Below are 19,275 nucleotides of genomic sequence, written 5' to 3' on the forward strand. Positions count from 1 at the left end.
AGGAGCAAAGACTTTGTTATATCCCTGCTTTCACCATTTTCTGCTGGCTGGTTTTTGTTTCAGGCACCAGAGATTTAGACTTACTTTTTTTTTTTCGCTGACAGATACTCACTGGTTGAAGAGAAAATCCTGGAGAATCACTCAACTGTTTATCGCTTTGTTTTCCATTTTAAAGATCCTGGCCATGTTTGAAGAAAAGAAACAACAGTCTGTCGAAAACCCCGTCAGAAAAGTGTCGTCTTTCCTATAAATCAAGGTTTGTGCTGCGCTGAGTCTTAAAGCAGCTTGCATATGCAGAGCTGCATTATAACCAGGCTCTGACTATTTTTATATCTGTAGCTGCTGCACAATAGAATCAGTAGCAGGAACTCAGAAGGTCAAAGGAAAAGGTTTTAATTGTCTATGGGCCCTTTGGCTCAGAAGAGGATGATTTTAACAAAGGCTGTTGAATATTTTAACATTATCCCCCGACTGTTCACCAGGCACAGACCTTCGGTTATGACTTCTCCTTAAATAAGTGGGAATATCTTTAAAATCACATTTTAAATATAAATAAATTGAACATATATACATTGTATTTATTCTCAACAAATACAGAGATTACGATGCGTAAGCAAGTGATATAAATGTATGTTAGGTAACGAGTGTTTGTTTAATTCATCTCTTGATGAGAAGATTAACTTAAATTTCATGCAAGAATTGGGCATTTATATAATTTATTGTAGTAATTCATAAATAAATAAAAGGCCCAAAAATGGCAGCCATCTTGAAAAAAGGCAGCCATTCTGAAATTCAAGTTGCTAAAGGAAAATAACACACATACATCCTGAGGGGTGAAGATGCTAATTTTTATGTTTTAACAGCAATATGCTGCACTGTGGGGATTCATTAACTGTAAGTCATAATCTTCTAAATTAACGACAGCTGACACTTAAAATACATCATTGAGTGTAATTAATCTTTATAATGAGGGTTTCACCTTTTTAAGTTGAATTTCTGACATGAGTGAACTCCCTGATGATAATCTAATTTATTGGGATGCACATAATAATGTCTTCTCATTGTTTTTTATTTGCCAAATGTTCCCTGTGTGTTATTTCCATGGTGGCTATCGAAGATCAGCCTGCAGCAGCGCAGTGTGCTCATCTTTGCTGGTGTGTTACTGGTTTTAATATCCTGTTACATTTAATCTCATTGCTTATCTGACGAGACAACAAGAAGGATGCAGTTAACAGAAGAACAGTTTGCTACTGTCACTGGTTTAGCCTTTCAACATAATTTCATTGTTTTCCTTCTATTTATATTTGAGCGCTACTTAGTAGCCACCATGATGTTATTTTCTTCTTTATTTTGGTGCGGCTACAGTGAACCCTCACCAGGCGTCTGACACTGAGCCAGCATCCCCTGGACATGACTGATGAGCCGTTATCCTTTCAGCTGGCACACTTGGAGCTGATTTGCACATGGGTGGCTTTTTTTGGCAATTGCTGCAGCAACGTGACAAAAGCCAAATGTCCAAGAAGCCTCAGTCTTGAGTTTGTGTGATATCGTGACTGTAAACCACTCCAGAGTTCTGGAGTGGTTTTTCTGTGAAATACTGCAGCAAAATGTTGATTGCATTTCCCTGCAGTAGACAGTCTAGCTTATCCTGTAGCACAAAACAGATTAATCTGTCTCTAAATATTATTTAAATATACATATATAGCATTGCTAAGGGAGTAAATGTCAGTGTTTGAATGGATTTAGCTGTGGCATTGCAAATATTAATTATTTTTTAACTATTAAAGTATCAGATTCCTCCATTTGCTGTGAAGACCTGCTCAAACCACACAAATATAAACTGTATAAAAGGCATCAATAATGTAACATTCAAACAATGAAACAGAACGTAAAGCTCATAACATTTTTAGTTTAAGGACTTTTTGCAGTTCATTCCATAATTTAAAAAACATTCAAAACTGCATTATTTCACTTTTTTCCCTGTAAACTTGCTCTTTAAGTTTGGCTTACTTTAATAAAGTAAAACCTTGTCTATTTGCAGCTTGGTATTCGTGGAACAACTCCTAATTATTTGCCAATTTTATTTTTTCCTGAGTTCAAGCACCTCAGTTCAAGACTAGTAAGAATAGATATTACCTCCTGTTGTAATGCTAAGATAGTTTCCACTGTACATATTTATACATATTGCAGCTGTAGCAATTAATCAAATTATTCAAAGAACTCTTAAAAAAGAAATCTTAAAAATTAATCGAGGCTTTATTAAATAATGCTTTACAAATTAGCGACTGTGTTCCGGTCGGACTATTATTTGTGTTGCACAACGCTCTCACTTCCGCCAACCAGCGGTTTACGAATGCTAAGTGTTATTATTAGTAGCTATGGAGGAAAACGGCGACAGATAGCAAGTAGCGAGGTCAAGAAAGAGACAAAAAGTATCAAAAGTGTGGGATCATTTTAATCTAAAAAGAAAAATGTCATAGATCAGTGCGTGTACTGCAAAACGGAACTTACGTTTCACAGCAGGAAGTCCTCGATGCTTGATCTCCTCAGCAGGAAACATCATCTACACACATCAAGCTACTTCGTAGCTGCTAACAGGTGACAGTTTTGTTCCCTTTCCAAAAAAACTCTTAATCTTTATACAGAATCTGGCGTGGAAATACATTTTTGCCTGACCTTATGTATTTGCTGATTAACAACAGCAAAAAATTAAAAAAACAACAAACAAACATAAATAGATTAGAAATATTTATTTCATGATTGTTTTTAATACTTCAAACTTGAGACAAAGTGATTTTAATTAAATGGCATTTTAAATAATATAATTTTATTGTTAAAAAAACAAAATTGTATTTTACTAGCATTTTCTCCTTCATGTTTGTTTTGCTAGATTGATTAGCTTTTAAAGAATGGGACCATTTCTTTTTATTTGATTTCTCAATCGTCAGAACAATTGATACTTTACTCAATCACTTTACAACTGCGCTAATGCACGTTATGTGGTGTTTTAACTATTAAAATAAGCAATGTCAGAGGGGTCTCAAGTATTTGCATTTGTTCGTTTGGGGTTGTTGTCCACAGTCCCCCACAAATCCCAACACTGTAAAAACACAACATATTAGCAAGAATTTTTGATCTAGTTTCTAGATCTTAATACACTTGAAATTAGATTAAACTAATTTAGAAGTAACTTTTTAACAAGATATAGGAGCTTGATTTTAAGTAAATAATTTCTTAATATTGATTAACAATTGATGGCAGATTATTTCACTGTAAAATAGGAAAAATGTCTTGCTAAAAGTGAAATTATCTGCCAATAGAATAAGTACTTTTTCATCATTTACAGTGATGAGTTCACTATAGTTTTGCTTTGTGTACATCTGCAATAAAAAGCCTATGGCAGCTTTGTAGAATAAATTAAAACATTTAATCCACTGATTGGTAAGAATCTGACATCAATCAATAAGTTTAATTTGTCTGGAGTTTTGTTGTACTGTTTTTCTCCTCCGGAGGGGACTTACTCGTTTCTCTGTGTGTTTCTGTAATTGACCAGCCTTATGTTTCAATATTTTGTAGAACAATGTCGGGGCATGTTAAGTGTCATATGTGATGCATATTGTTCAGAAACCCGCAGACTCCTTGTTGTTTGGGTCTTATTTTTTCACGTCAGAATTAATGAGTTGTGATGTTGACACAGACAGATCTCCTGCCTAAGGTTTTTCAGCTGATTTCCCTGTCGTCGTGGTAACGCTGTGGATTCGGTGGGAAAGGATGATCCTTCTCATATCGTCGGAGTTCCCAGCCCAGGCAGGCAGACAGGTTGGCTCACATTGCAGAAAGCAAACATTTGCATGACAGGGTATAAAAATGAGGACTGACCTCACCAAATGTTTTTGACAAGCTCAACTAAATCTGTTCCTCACAAGCTAAAAAAACTGTTTTACTTTTTTTATTAACTACAAAAAAATCAAGATGTATAAGTATAAATATTTAAAATCTCACCAGTGTTGATCTCAGTTTGAAGAAATGTGTTGCTGTGCTGTTGGGTTAATTCTCATATTGACGGCCGTAGCATCGCCACAGCTCTGTAAAAGTTGCGAGAAAGAAGCCGCTCACCCAGATCCATCCTGCTCCAAACTCTGGCACTCTCCTGGTGTTAATTGGTGATGCACTCTGAACAACAGGCTTTTGTCTCAGACAGTGTAGGTGTTGGGTAACACTCTCCTTACAACATGGCACAGTTAAGAGCAGGAACATGCTCACTGTCACACAGATGGCCCCTTTTCAGTGAATTTTACAAATACGAACTCCTATTAATCTTTACCCAAAAACAAATCATTCAGTTATTTTCTTGTCTTTTCTTTTTCCATGAATGTGAAGGTATTTTTCAGGGTTTCCTTTCATATTGTTGAGTATTGATGTTTATGTTGGTTTTCAGTATCGGATACTTAATCTTTTAAAATGCTTGCATTTCAATTAGGTGTTTTCAAGGTTTGGAAAGTGCTAGTTTTGTAGTAAAGCCTAAATTTTAAAAATGTTATTTACAGTTGAAATTAAATATTTTCTTACACCTAATAAAAACAATTTTTTTCCCCCATTCTCCTGAAGTTAAATCGGACTGAACCGTCTCGTTTTAGGTCAGTTAGAACTTCACCTATTTTTTCTCGTGTCACTTTAAGTCCAAATAATCTGCTGATGGCCACGCCCCTAACTCAACATTTACATTCGCACTTAAAAATTGCTGCAAACAGATGCTCAAATATACAACCGTATGTCTTTGACAAGCAGAAGTAGAGCCTCCTGCGCAACCAACAAGAGTACAACTAGTGGTTTCTGAATGGTAAGTCAACACTTGTCTTTTCCAGTAGCCATTGTACAGTGGTAAAACCAGCAGACCAAGCATGCTGGAGCTCCTCTGGGGTTGCTAGGTAACAGTGCAGTGCCTACTGACTTGTGACGTTACAAAGCAAAGGTTTTTGAAGCAGCTCATTTTCCAGACGCCAAAAAACATAAACTTATAAACAAAAGAGATGGCAGGGTGGGTTTTTATATTTTGCTTCAGCTGTTTTTAGAAGAAGTAGAAACCCAATTGGAAGTACAAAAAAAACGTGCAAAGTGTGACTTTAACAATATTGATGTATTGATCTTCAGTTGAGGGATCGTTTATTTCTCTTTCTTTGTTACATGAGTTCTGTGAGTCGGTATTTCACGAAATTTAATAAATCTACAAATCCAGACTACAGGCTGACAGTTGACACTGACATATTTCTTAACATAAAAAGTTTTGGTGTGAGTATTCATGTATTTGTAGTTATAGTATTAAAATTAAACTGTCAGAGGTTGAAATCCCCTGTGAAATATTACAAATAATAATAATATTAATAATAAAATGCATCACAATTTGTAACAATTTAAACAGTAGTGTAACACAGCTTTCATTTGAGAGCCATTATGAAATGTTGTGTGTCATGACTGATTTAGACAAAAGGGACGTAGCTGTTAATTTAGCCGTCCTCTCTAAGCAGCAGCGCCGTACTTCACACCTCTCCCAGGCTTTTAGCCCAGCGTTCTGTCAGAGCAGTCAGGAGTCTTTTTCAAACAGGAAAGCAGATGAGTTCCTACAACACATAAATTTAGTTATTTGTTGCAAGGATAAAAGCTAGGATAATGGCTGTTGAATAAAAGGTTGCTTTTAGTACCTCAGTTATAATTATCAAAAGATTTTTCTTCCAGAATCAGCTTTTCTGTTCCATTTTGCATTTAATGTAGACTTAAGTGTATACATATATAAACATGTATATTTGGTTTGAAACAGATTTTTCAAACTAAACCGACTTTTAAGGCCTGAACCAGACAAATGTAGAACATTTTAAAGTGGGCGGAGCCAAGCGACACGGGGGCGTGGCCAAGTGGGCAACTTATAAACTTATCAACAAAAAAATGTTGATTTGGGTTTAGCTACACATTAAATTTACTTAATGTAAATAAGTAAATGTTATTTAATTAATTTCATCCTGAGGGAAGAAACTTTTTTGTTTTGTTTTTTGTTTGTTTTTATAACAGATAAAACATCTTTGCAGTTCTGAACAAAAGAGAAAAAGCTTGAGGTTACACATGATTGTTGAACTCTAAAGCAACTGTGGCAACATTTTTCTCTGGAATACGTTTGCCGTCTGTCACTCCGGTTCATAGCCAGCTAAGCTAACTCTTTCCAGGTAAAATATGTAAAGTGGTAAAAATGCTTTCTCATTCTCAAAATGTTAAACTACGCGGCCACCAATAGGCGACCGCAGCTGTAACAAATGTTTAAAAGTTTCTTTAGTTTCTCAAAGTAAAACTTGTATTTTTCCATCCGATAATTACCGGGAGCTTTATAAATACCAGCATCCACAGAAACTGCAGACAGGTGGATACGAGAAATGCATAAAAATAACATCATTCTAATTGGCTCAATTACCCATTTTTACTTGCAGAGGTGTCAGGAAGGTTTCGCTGACCTGCCTCTATATCAGCCACGTAATTTTTCAAATGAAGAGTTTCATATTTACATCTCGTCTGTGTTGATATTAGATTATTTAATTGGCTTATATTGGTTCACTTTACCATCTGCTTAGCATCCGTCGTGCTGTTAAGATCTACAGGCAGGAGTGACTTTTTTATAGCAATTGACAAAAAAGATCCATTAATAAGTTAAATAAGCACTTTGGTTAACATTTCAAAAAGACTGATTGCCTGAGGTGACGCATCATTAAGCACCAGTATCAGATTATAGTTTGGGATTGGGAGGGATTAGGAACCGCAAAAAGTAGATAACATCAACACCTTTAGGCCATTTTCTAATATTCTATTAATTAATAATGACAATAGTGAATGTTTACTTGTTTTGACTCAGTTTGAATATTATTTGAAACTAAACTTGCAGGAAATTACCAGATATTTTAATTTGTCAAGGTCAGAGTTAATGAGATCTGACACCGACACAAACAAATCATCCCCTCTGGGTTTCACAGCTGATTTCACTGTCGTCGTGGTAACGCCATGCGCCCAGTCGAGGAATACCCGAACATCCTCTCATCATCAGCCTGTGCAGAGTTCCCAGCAGAAGCGGCGGTCCGTCTCAGTGGCACGCCGCCAAGTTGGCTCAGGGAGAAAGCAAACATTTGCGTGACGGCGTCTGCAGCTGACCGAGTTTGTAAAAATAAGGACTGAGCTCGCAGATTTTCATTTTCTTTCCCCTCAAGCATCCTGAGTCTGAGTAACAAGCAGATATTTCTGACAGACGCCGGCTCCGTAAAGGCGAAGATACAGATGCGAAATCGGCGGATTGTTGGGCTTTTGAAAGAATGGACCGACCCAAAACTATGCACTGTCACACTGATGAGTAAAACAGCTTTATGGATGCCCTCACTGTTGGGCATCCATATCTGGACTCATAATGTTCCAGAAGTTGGTGCTCTAATGGTACTAATTAATTCAACAGGGCTTTTGTCTCAGACGGCGGAGGCGTCAAAGATCATCAACGTAACAGAATGAAGATCCAGAAGACTTTCACCATCACACAGGCCGTCCTTTCAGTCGTTTCTGAATCAACTCCAAATTTCAATCACAAACTCTTGTATTGACGTCTCTTTGGGTCATTTAAAGTTTTCAAAATAGTTTTTTTCATAAATACAAACTCTAGTGTCTTTAAGCAACTTGTTAAACTTTTCCCATCTAAAACAGCTTGCATTTTAGGCAATTTTATTTGTAATGCACATTTCATTAACAGCAGCAATTCAAAGTGCTTCAAGAAAAGAAAAGAAAACAATAAGCTAGCAAAAAACAAAATAAAGGAAAGTGCTGGAAAGTTGAAAAACAGTTTTGTTTCTATTGAAGAAAACTAAGAAAATAGATTTTAATCTCTGATTTAAAGGACTTCATAGGCAGGTCTGTGGAGTGGTTTTATAAAGTAATGGTAGTCAGAGGCTCTTTTCTATAGTTGTTTTCTTTTGCACTATTGTATAGCGGCACAAAGTTAAAAAATGTTGCGATTGCTATACAAGTGGTAAATGTTGCAGTGGTGATATTGGTTGCAATGTGTGCCTGTTTTCTTTCCTCTTTTTCTCATCTGTTCTTCCGTTGCTGTGATTTTTACCATGTTGGACGATATTGTTGGTGTTTAGTGTGAGCGTCTGCTGGCTGTCCAACCGGATAAATATTACATTAGTATAAAGAAAACTTACATTAGCAAACAATTATTGTACTCTAAACAGTCCTTTGCGATATGAATATTGGAAGCTCTGATGTTGAGATGTGGATATATTCACTACCATACATGTACATCCCTACCATATTTGCAAAAAACAATAATTATTGGTTTTCTTGAAAAATATAGTGAAAATCCCTCTAGTTTTTGTAAAGCGAGTATTTTTTTTCCGTTTCAACATGTGGGCTGGACGTGTTGCTGGCTGCAGATTAAGGAAGCAGCAGCTGCAGTTTTCTGGATGATCTGCGATTACAGATCTTTAAAAAGTCTGACTTGTTGAGTTCGATTTTGGCCGATGCCATTTTTTTTTTCATCTGAACTGTTGCTAAATATAACAAGAAAGTCATTAAGTTACCAACAGTGGGATCACTATAGTTAACTGGAAACGTGCAGACATGACCGGGTCTGTCAGTCAAACCTCTCACAGAAGAGCAGAAGAGGACGGAGACTCAGATTTAGATCTTTGCTGAAGTAGATGAGATCGGCTTCACATGTAGGCATCAACTGATCACTGATCTCCCAAGAACAGAGGAATCGGTGCAGAGGAATCGGTGCACCTCTGCTGCAGATCTTTGGTTTTCTGGTGTCTAAGCTTCACTCTCCATGGGTTCATAGAAGGACTCTGAAGCCAGTGCAGTGTGCTCAAATGTTTGGATGCAGCTGTACAGACTCCACTATTAAAAATGACATTCTGCTTCACAGGTGCCAATTTGTGCAGAAAATCCTGCTAGAATGTCAAAATTTTGAGCAAAACAAACCGACTCACTGAAGTAAAGATGCTTATATTAAATATTTCATGCCTAAATCTGAGTCGGCTTCATTCGAAAGCGAACGGGAAGACGCCGCCTCCTGCAGCCTCTTGTTTTCTGACTCAGTCTCAGTCAGGAGTGAAGTTCAAGCTCCCAACGCTCACATCCTGGGTCTGTAGTGAACAATCTGCTGCCCTGGGCTTGTTCCCTGCTTTAATTCCTTAGCGATGTCAGACTGCGTTTCCATCTCTCCTCTGTGCCTCAGAGTGTTGATAGCTCCAGTGTTTCATGTTTAATCATCACGGAGAGAGCCTCTCCTCTCTTGGCCCCATTTGTTTTCATTCGGTCCTGATTTCACGCTCAGTCATGGGAGAGGGACGGCCACACACCACATTTATCCAAACAAGTCGTCCAGAAGAAATCACTCTGCAGAGATAAACTTGATGGATTTTATTCAGGCTGCACAATCTTCACAGTTATTAATTAAATGTCTCCTCACAATATTTCAGTGAGATTTGTAAGTAACTTTTGTTAATATATATAGCTTAGAAAAAGACGAATATTTCGAGTCATTCATATTTTCTATTATAAGATTAAAAATAAAAAGCTTCCATCTGCATCATCTGCTGGACGGGGCAAATTTCTACCAATGTCAATCATGTCCTAGCACCTGGGCATGATTGACAGCTCTAAGGCCCGCCTCCAGTCTCTGACTGGTTGTCTCTATTTAGCACTCAGAGAAAGCAAAAAATCAATCCAAGGGCCACAAATGGCCCCCGGGCCGCCTTTTGGACACCCCTGATTTAAAGTATATTTTAACAAAACGTGTTTACAGCAAGTCTAACATGTGAAAGCATGACCTACGTATCCAAAATAGGACTGAAATTAGGAGAAAACTTTTCATCCTTAAGGAGTTTCGTTCCGGCAGCAGCCAGAAGCCATTTGGCCGGTTTAACTGGAGTTCTGCTCATGTGGACGTAAACGCTGGTTGGTCCCAGTTTCACAGATTAAACATCAGCCGTGTCCTAAATTTGTGTTTGCATGGCTGGTGCTTCTCATATCCAGAACGGTTTATTATTCAGCCTGGCTGCTCCGCTCCGGCCCCGCGCAGCACGACGCGCCGCTTTAATCTGCACGAAATGCTCCGGACGCTTTAAAGGCTTTCAACGAGCACAGATAAACGCTCAGGCTGTTTCTGGGTGCAGTACGTGAGACGAAACGCTCCTTTTGGAACACGCTTAAACTATTTCCTTGATGTTCTGTTCAGTTTGTCTTCTACACATTTAAAACATAAATCCTCTCATTCATGGTGGTTGGACTAGCTGTTATGTTACGTCTGATTTGTGTTTTTGTGGTTTGAACAATGATTTAGATGTGTAGCTGGAAGGATGTTTGCATTTTAACTAATAAGGTGATTTTTAATCATTTTTCTACAACTGGGAACAGCTGATTAGCATCTCAAAAGCTTTTTATTTTAAATGCAGTAACAGTAAGAAGTAAAAGTCATTTTTTGTATTGCTGTCTTCTAAACTCTTCCTCGGCTGCTGCTGTTTTATTTTAATAAGACCAAATAGTTTGGAATAAAGATCACTTAGTGCTTGACTTGAGTCAGTAAAATGTAAACTGATTATAAAATGCAGTTCATTGACTTTCATTCTCTTCTGTTTTTCTAAAACATTTAGCTTCTTTAAATTTAATTAGAATGGGGATTGCACTGTAGAAAAACTTAAAAACTACCATGGTATGTTTTTGCTTCAGATTTAGAAGTTGGCTTAATTGGAAATGTTTTTTTAACTCATGCACTGATTCATATTAAGCATATCTTGAATCATTAATTTGTGCTCTAATCTTTGGCTTTTTAAAATTATTTTCCCAATAAAACATATTTTTGATCAAACCAAACTAGGCCAAATGGTGACAGAAAATACTTTTCTGAACATAAAACAAAGTATTTTGCTCCTTTAGGAGGTTTTTCTTTTATTCTTCTTAGCTTTTGCTTTTATATCAAAGCAGCCTTGAAGTGTCTCACATTCTCTGAAGTCTGGAAATAACATCTTTTTAAAAAATGCTCTTTAGAAGAAGTGTTGAAGTTTACAGAGAAGAAATCCAGACTCTCCTTTGTAGATGCAGATTCCTGCATGAACATCTTTATGTTTCACACAAAATATCAAATGAAACCTTTTTCAGTCTGCTGGTCCAGACAGATGGTTTTCTTTTTAGTTTCTGTCCTCGGTGCTTTTCTGGTGCACTTCAGTCATAAACACAACTTGCTTGGAGTGCAACACGATTTCATGGCAAGAGATATAGTATTTTTTCTTTTGAAGTGTTAAACATTTTTATCTGCTTTACTTCTTTTGAAAAAAGCCAGTAGTTGGTCTAGAAAGCAGATGTGCTTTAATCATGACACCTTGTTCAGAGTTTTATTTTAAAGCCAGAAAGGACAGAAGTACTGATGAAGTAGCTTCTGTGGTGGCAAAACAAAAAGTTTAAATTTAAAACGTCGTCTGTTTTGTGGAAGTTTTTGACATTTAGTGATAAAATCGATGATTAAATTAACTTAAATTATTTTGCTGACACATTTCTCATGCAGTTCAAAGCTCCACAAGTAACGTTGCTGCTTTAAAATCAAATACATGCTACTTCAGTTACATTACGCATAATAGTTATATCACGAGAATAAATTCAAATGGGGATAAAGTCATGAAATTACAAGAATAAATTAGTGTGAGAATAAAATATGAGAATAAAGTCATTTTGAGAATAAAGTTGTAAAATTACGAGCATAGTTGTATGAGATTAAAATCATATTAAGTGAATAATCGTACATTAATTATGTAGCATTACAAAAAATAGTCTTAATGAGAATAAAGTCATAATATTTTTAGAATAATGTAATTTTATGACTTTCTTATTGTGGTGCTGATGCTGATACCCTTACAATGATAAAAACAGTATAAAAAATATTATCCTAAAATCTTCATATTTACTTAAAAAAAACCTGACTGTGTAGTTTTACGGTTTTAAACAGCAAATGTTTCCTGCTCCTTAAAGATTCTGTAAATTGGAGGTCAGAGACGCTGAGCCGACAACCCGGTGCAGAGCGAGCGTCAAATATTCACAGTGCCTCACCAGGATCGACCCGTTCTTTCATAAATGTCTGCAAGTTCTGCATTATTACTTATAATAATAATCCAGAACTTACATGGCCTTGAAAGCAAAGGAAACACCTGAGTTTAATTATTTGGATGGCTGAGCAAAAACTCTTAGCATTATACAGTAGAATATGCTGGGATGGACATTAATGTTTTAATCCGGCAGTTTACTGTGTGTGTTGAATGAGTTTCTGCACAGGAAGTGAGCTCTTCAGCGGGTTTATTACTTTATTGATGACAGTTTTAGACATTTTGCAGCTCACAGGACCACGAATGCACCACACAGTTTGGTCACATCAACGTTTGTCTTTGTACGAAAGCAGGACAGAAGTGAGCAGATTTCACAGGAACAATGTTTGCTCTTTTTGCCTCGCTCACTGATCCAGTTCTCTCAACAGACAGTATTAAAACAAACAAATATTTCTCAAATGCTGCACATCAGTGACCAATGAAACGTCTCTCCCAGCAGGAAACCGTTTTGTTTTTGTTAATTAACACAGAGAGGGATTATACTGTAAAACAGGGATTATTTTAGAATCAAAAAATACTGTTGGCCTGGAAATCAATGGAGTGTTTCACAAAAATATTAAAATGACGCCAGTAAGAAAATAATTTGATGAGAAATTATGAAATATTAATGAAAGGTGAGTTCTTACGCCCTGATCTAGGGAACATTTGGTCCAGCATTTTATCCAGTTGTGGTGAAAAAATGAAATAATTGAGTCTTTAGCAGGATTTTAGAGGATTTAAACCCAACTTTAAACATTTCAAACTGGAGGAAAGATGATGGCAAAGCAGAAAAAATGCATTAAACACTAAACACACATTGAAACCTCAAACTATGTACCAAATCCATCAAACCTGTTTTATTTGGAGTGTGGACTTTTTCCTTTAAGCATAAATGTAACAGGAATGCATCAGTTTAATCTACTCTTTAATAATAATTATACAGTATTTAAGTGAATTATTCAACTACACTTTATTTAAAAAGATTAAATAATAAAAACCCTAAAACGTTAAAGTGCCACTGCAAGGCCAAATGTGGAGTTTCTATTTGACAGCTGCTTAGAAGAACAATGAACATTTCAACATGTAGATAAATCAGACGTAACTTCAGGAGTCTTTAAAGTCTGAACGTTGAATAGATTTCTGCATTTGGAGCCGATTAGAGTCGGATTTTGTTTGCTGGAGTTATTTATGATAAATATAGAAGAGCAGGACCAGCTGTTTATTCAGGCTGAGAACTCAGCAAATACAAATCCCCTTTCTGCTCCATTAGGAGTAAATACTGAGTTAATTGGAAGGTAATTAAATAAGACTGTTTTTTTGTTTGTTTTTTTCAATTCTCATGCAGTGTTATTATCATATGCAAAAGGCTAAAGTGGCAAACACACGTAAAACTAAGAATAGCAAGGAAGGAGCTGCTGCAGCAAATAGCAAGAAAAGATGCAATGTAGTCAAAAAAACAGCAGAGCTTAATATTTTTGTAATATTTTGATTTGCGAGAAATGAAATGAGACATCAGGAGATGCCAGAGGTCCCAAAGGTGGCATCAGGTGCCGAGTCTGTTTTATCTGTCAGTTTCTGGAGAATCAAAGTTTAGTGAATCTCAACGGTCAAAAATCCTTTGTGTTCATACTGGATGTAAACATTTAGTAGATCTAATGACAACACATCATGTACAGCACAGCTTGTGTCATCAAATGCTTCGATATTTGATAGCAAATGAACTGAAAACCAGCTTCATTACACAGAAGAGCCCAGCGGCTCTTTCCCTTAAGGTGGGACTTTGGTGACTGCTGTGTTTTTGTTGTTGGTATGCAGAACCGGCAGACTGCATGCAGTCAGAAAGACACCGACACGTTTAACTTAGACTGAAGGGAATGTAGACAGTAAATACAGGCTGGGCCATAAGTTTACATACATAGGAGAATGTAAAATGCATATTTCTCTTATATTTCAGAAACCCAAGAAGATGAGTTTGACAAAAGAGCAAAGAACAGAGATGATACTGATGGCTGGGTCAGGAAGCAGCAAAACTTTAGCAGAAACATGGAGCGAGCACCACACAGAAAACTGGAAATGTTGCAGATCAACCAAGACGTGCAGCGATTACAGAGTCCCACAAAATAAAAACGGTTGTCCAACATAAAATGTTTATTTTTTCTATGTGTGGGAACTTATGGACCACCCTGGAGTTTAATCAGAACCAGAATTTTAATCAAAGAATGACAGCAATATTTTAGTGATTCAAGGTTGATTGAAATATTATCCCAATATTTTTAATACTATGCAGCTATGAGTTTAAGTGCATCTGAATTGTGTGCAAATGTTAAATATTTGCTGATTTTGAAAGAAAATGCTTAAGGAAGAAGGGAAAATAAAACCTGAAGGCGTTCGCAGTGCAGGCTCAGTTCTCTCCTTCCTTATCACAGCAGAAATGCACAGACTATTTGTTCCCACTGACATCTAATCGAACAGCCGCTGTTATCTGCTGCGGCGCTTTTAGTTAAGCAATAAATCATTCCAGAGCTCGTTTGTGTGCAGTCGCCACGCTGCCACAAACGGACACTTTTTCTTATCAGTAAAACAAAAGCATTTGTTTAAAGGTGGGAATATTTCTGAATATGAATGAGGAGCAACAACTTTGCTTCCTGAATATTTCAGTAAAAATCATATCACAGTTTTATACATTCCAGCTTCAAGTGGAGATTAAAGTGGTGACGTTTGCTTTCTTCTCTGAAGTGCAGCAGCTTTTCAAATCTTCTATAAATTACTCATCAGCCCATCTTTAATGAATGATCACAAATAAATAATGTTTTCACTACTATTGCCATAAAGCAGGAGGGTTAAGCTTTGCTCATATGTAGATATATATCTATATATTGTGCTGTCAGTTACAGAGGTAATATATCAAGTGTTTAATAGCCCTTCACAATTAAATGGACACCATGACGTCCTTCCTTTTCAACTCTGTTACGAAAACCATCAGTTTCTGTGTCCGGGTGTTTCGTCTTGGTAACATTGTGTAGAACATGTAAGCAAAGACAGGAAAACCTCACATGGTCAGACGGAAACCAGTTGCATGCAGACTAAACGAAGATTCAGGAGTCATTCAGGCCACTAAAAATAGAAATTCACAGTAATTCATTAACGATTGTATAAATGTGTTATTTTTTTCACCACAGGCACTAAAAAGTACAAATCTTACATTCAAAAAATTTACACAAAATGCATTTATGCTGCTAAACTGTTTTGGTTGTAATAGTAAATGAGGAGCCGTCCCGTAAATACAGATGTCTGTGTGACTCTTTTATGTAACTTTTACCAAAAAAATGTTTTTTACATATTATGTCATAACAGGATAATATGATAATCAGTGAGAAGAATCTTCTCTGCCTTCTTCCAGTACGAACAGCAAAAATACACCATTCAGTCTGAAACAACCAATCAGAGCCGGGAGGAGGGTCTTAGCGCTGTCAATCACTCTCATGTTCTTTGATAAACATTTCCAGGATGCAGCAGCAGCATCTGAATAAAAAATCAATCCTCCAGCTGCAGCTGATCCAGAAGCTGCTGCTGGAGCTCTGACTAAAACCAGGAAGTTGGAGCACATCAGCCCAGTTCTGAAGTTCAGACCCCTCAGGTCTTCTGGTTCTGGTTCTGGTTCTGCTCTGCATCCAGAACCAGAACCAAACATAGAGAAGCAGCATTCAGCTTCTATGCAGCACAAATCTGGAACAAACTTCCAGAAAACTGCAAAACAGCTGAAACACTGAGTTCCTTCTACCAATCGATTGATTGATTGGTAGACTGCCACTAATGCTAATGCTAGTTAGCATATCATGGCGACAGATAAAAAATTTTTCTGTAACAATAAGTTGTTTTTCCACAATATGCTCAACATTGACATGTTGAGCCGCGTACATGAGGATGATTGGCAGCGTTAAGACCCTCCTCCTGTTTTTGCATTTCTTCAGGTCCCTCAGGGAGGAGAGGGGGTCATTTTTTCAGATTCCCTGTATCAAACCATACTGTCACGACATGCAAAGTTTTAATAATTATGAGAAAAAAATGTTTTTGTAAAAGTTACATATTGTCATTTTAAAGGAAAAAAATACCCTTTAAATAAATTTTAATGTGAAAAATATAATTTGGAGTTTGAAATGTATATTCTGAACATTTAATCTGCCATTTTAACCTTCATTTTTAATTCTCCAGACATGAAGCAGCAACACTTGGTGGCCTGCAAACACAATGTTCACAAATGCAATCAGTTTGTGCTTCAGTCCATGTGAATCACAGCTAATTATCACCAAACGGCACCAACAGGGTCTGCAGAGACGTTGCAGGCTGAAGGACTCTGTCAGTGGCAAACAGATGATGGCACTCAGGTAAAGTGAGGCGCGATGTTCAGGGAGGACATGTTGGCTTGTTTTACAAAGACGAGTCAAGTCAAGGTCGCAGAAGCTGCGTGTCAACATGAGAGCTTTACCCAAAGGAGGAACCGTGAACTGTTCTCCAGCTGAGATGGAAAAATGTGCTGAATTCAGCAACGTTGTTGTGCTGCTGCTATTTTAAAGGTTTGTTTTGTGATCTCTGATGTGTAAAAACTCCCAGATTCACTAAGATTAAACTCAGCATGAGCTAATTTTCGTGGCTGACTCTCAGCCTTGACCTCATTATGAGAACTTTTTAGCAGAATATAGGAGCTTGTTTTACATAATTCCTTAATATTGATTAAAAAAAGTTCTAGTTCTACTGGCAGATTATTTTACTTATGGGAAAGATGTATTTCTGTCACCTCTCTTATTACAGGTGAAATAATATGTTTTTAAATCAATATTAAGGAATTATTTACTTAAAATAAGCTCCTATATCCTGCTAAAAAGTTACTTGCTCTGTGTTATTTGAAGTATAAAAAGATATTTACACTAGAAAATTGGCCAAAAATACTTTATAAATTTTTTTTATTTTTGCTTTGTGGGATCAAAGTTTTCAAATAAACCTTTAATTTCATTGAGCTTATTAACTAATGGATTCATAAATATTAATATAATTGTGCTTTGGATAATCCTCTGTCACAATTTGTCCTAAAAATAAATCTAGCTGAAGCTGTTGTTGTAAAATTAATATAATCTTATATTTTTTTTAATTGATCTGAGTGTCTTAATGCTTTTAATAAATTAAAATGTAATTAATTAATTGTGACTTTCAGTTTTCCAGAGTTATGAATATTACAGGACACAGGTGGCCATTATGATTGTCTCCTGATAAAATCAGCCAATGGAGTGAATCTTTGTTGTTTGTGTTGATTAACGATATTTAATATGCGGCCATTTTTAATTTCAGGAATGCAAATGAAAGCAGAGATAATTAATTCTCATTTGAAGGATTTTGTCAGCAGTCGGCTCACAGCATCAGCTTCAGGCTCTGCAGGATGTAGAATATATACAGCAACACAACATGTCAGAGGCCCCCAGGCCTCAGCTTGGCCCCAAGGCCTCAGTTTGGCCCCCAGGCCTCAGTTTGGCCCCAAGGCCTCACTTTGGCCCCAAGGCCTCAGTTTGGCCCCAAGGCCTCACTTTGGCCCCAAGGCCTCAGTTTGGCCCCCAGGCCTCACTTTGGCCCCAAGGCCTCACTTTGGCCCCAAGGCCTCAGTTTGGCCCCAAGGCCTCACTTTGGCCCCAAGGCCTCACTTTGGCCCCAAGGCCTCAGTTTGGCCCCCAGGCCTCAGTTTGGCCCCAAGGCCTCAGTTTGGCCCCCTTCACTTTACAGGATTCACACAAATATAAAAGTAAAACAATAAATCTTCACATTCATTCACAACAGGCTCACAGGAGATTCGTTCATCCAAGTATTTACACCTTTATGTTCATGTTTGCAGAGCAGATTTCAAACTGAAAACTTTAAAATGATGAAAGCAGAGCAGCTGTAGTCATTCATTCACTTAGATTTATTTTTAAAAATGGAAAAAGTCAAATTAGTTTGAGCGCCATCAGCAGTTGTTGGTTTTTCCGATGATTGTCATGATGAAACTATAAATAACCTTCAGTGAACATCATAGTAGTTTGAATGAGTTAGTTATAAGTACAATTTAAAAGTGTTTAAGCAGCAGGAAGTGACACTAATGGAATATCTACTGGCCGCTTTATTAGGTACGAGATTGAAAATTAGCATAAGTAGCAAATCAGCCAATCGTGCAGGAGAAACTCGATGCATGTTACAATCACACAGCAGCTCAATTCTAATTATTATGTTTTTTCCTGAAATCCAACTTTATTTGCATGTTTGTTCATATTATCAATTAAATGCAACCGCAGTCAGACTTCTGTGTGAACCGTTTAGCATCACAAAGCGATCCGCATTTCTGAAGTGAAACATTTTAGCCAAAATGGATGTTTTACGTTGTCTCACTTCCTGTCCCATTCATGACGTTCCCATAAGTTTGCTGCATAGTTTCGGACATTCGGAGACCCAGTCACAGGGAATCACCAACTGTTTGTCTGGCCCGATTAACTTTGTGCTCTGATGGCTGCGTGCATCGTCCGACCCAATCCGATGACAAACTGGATCCGATGCTGGATGAGAATACTTTGAAAAAACAGACGGGGCTCCACGGTAACATAAACGTTGTTAATGTTATGTAATGTAATCTACTTTCAATCTTCTCTTTAATAATGAAAAAATCTCTGATTCGCTGCGTAGCTCAGATACCAGAACCAAAATCAAATGTTTCATTCAAACTCTTGAAATCTGCTCTGCAGGCGTCTCAGCCCATAAATGTTCACTCCTTTTATTATTTAATAGACGTAAACTTTTATAAGGAAGGAGTCTTGTGGTTTTACCTAAAGTGACAGTTACGATACAAATGGCACAATGAGCTTTAAGTTCCCCCCAATAAGCCGTTATTAAATATTAAGCAGAGGGAGAATATTCTGTTTAAACTGTTTCCAAGAGTAAACAGCAGAGGTAGGTTGTTCACTCAGAAGAATAAATGTAACGTTTAGAGAGGCACCGATCTGATATCTGTATCGGTCCCGATATTGAAAAAAATCGGTTATCAGCGTCGATGTGGCCATCGATCAGGGCAGATCTATTCAGTATAAGTCAAGCTTTATTATTTATT

The sequence above is a fragment of the Poecilia mexicana genome, unplaced genomic scaffold (genome assembly GCF_051168715.1).
Source record: "Poecilia mexicana isolate PSO_F unplaced genomic scaffold, ASM5116871v1 scaffold_9, whole genome shotgun sequence".
NCBI classification, from domain to species: domain Eukaryota; kingdom Metazoa; phylum Chordata; class Actinopteri; order Cyprinodontiformes; family Poeciliidae; genus Poecilia; species Poecilia mexicana.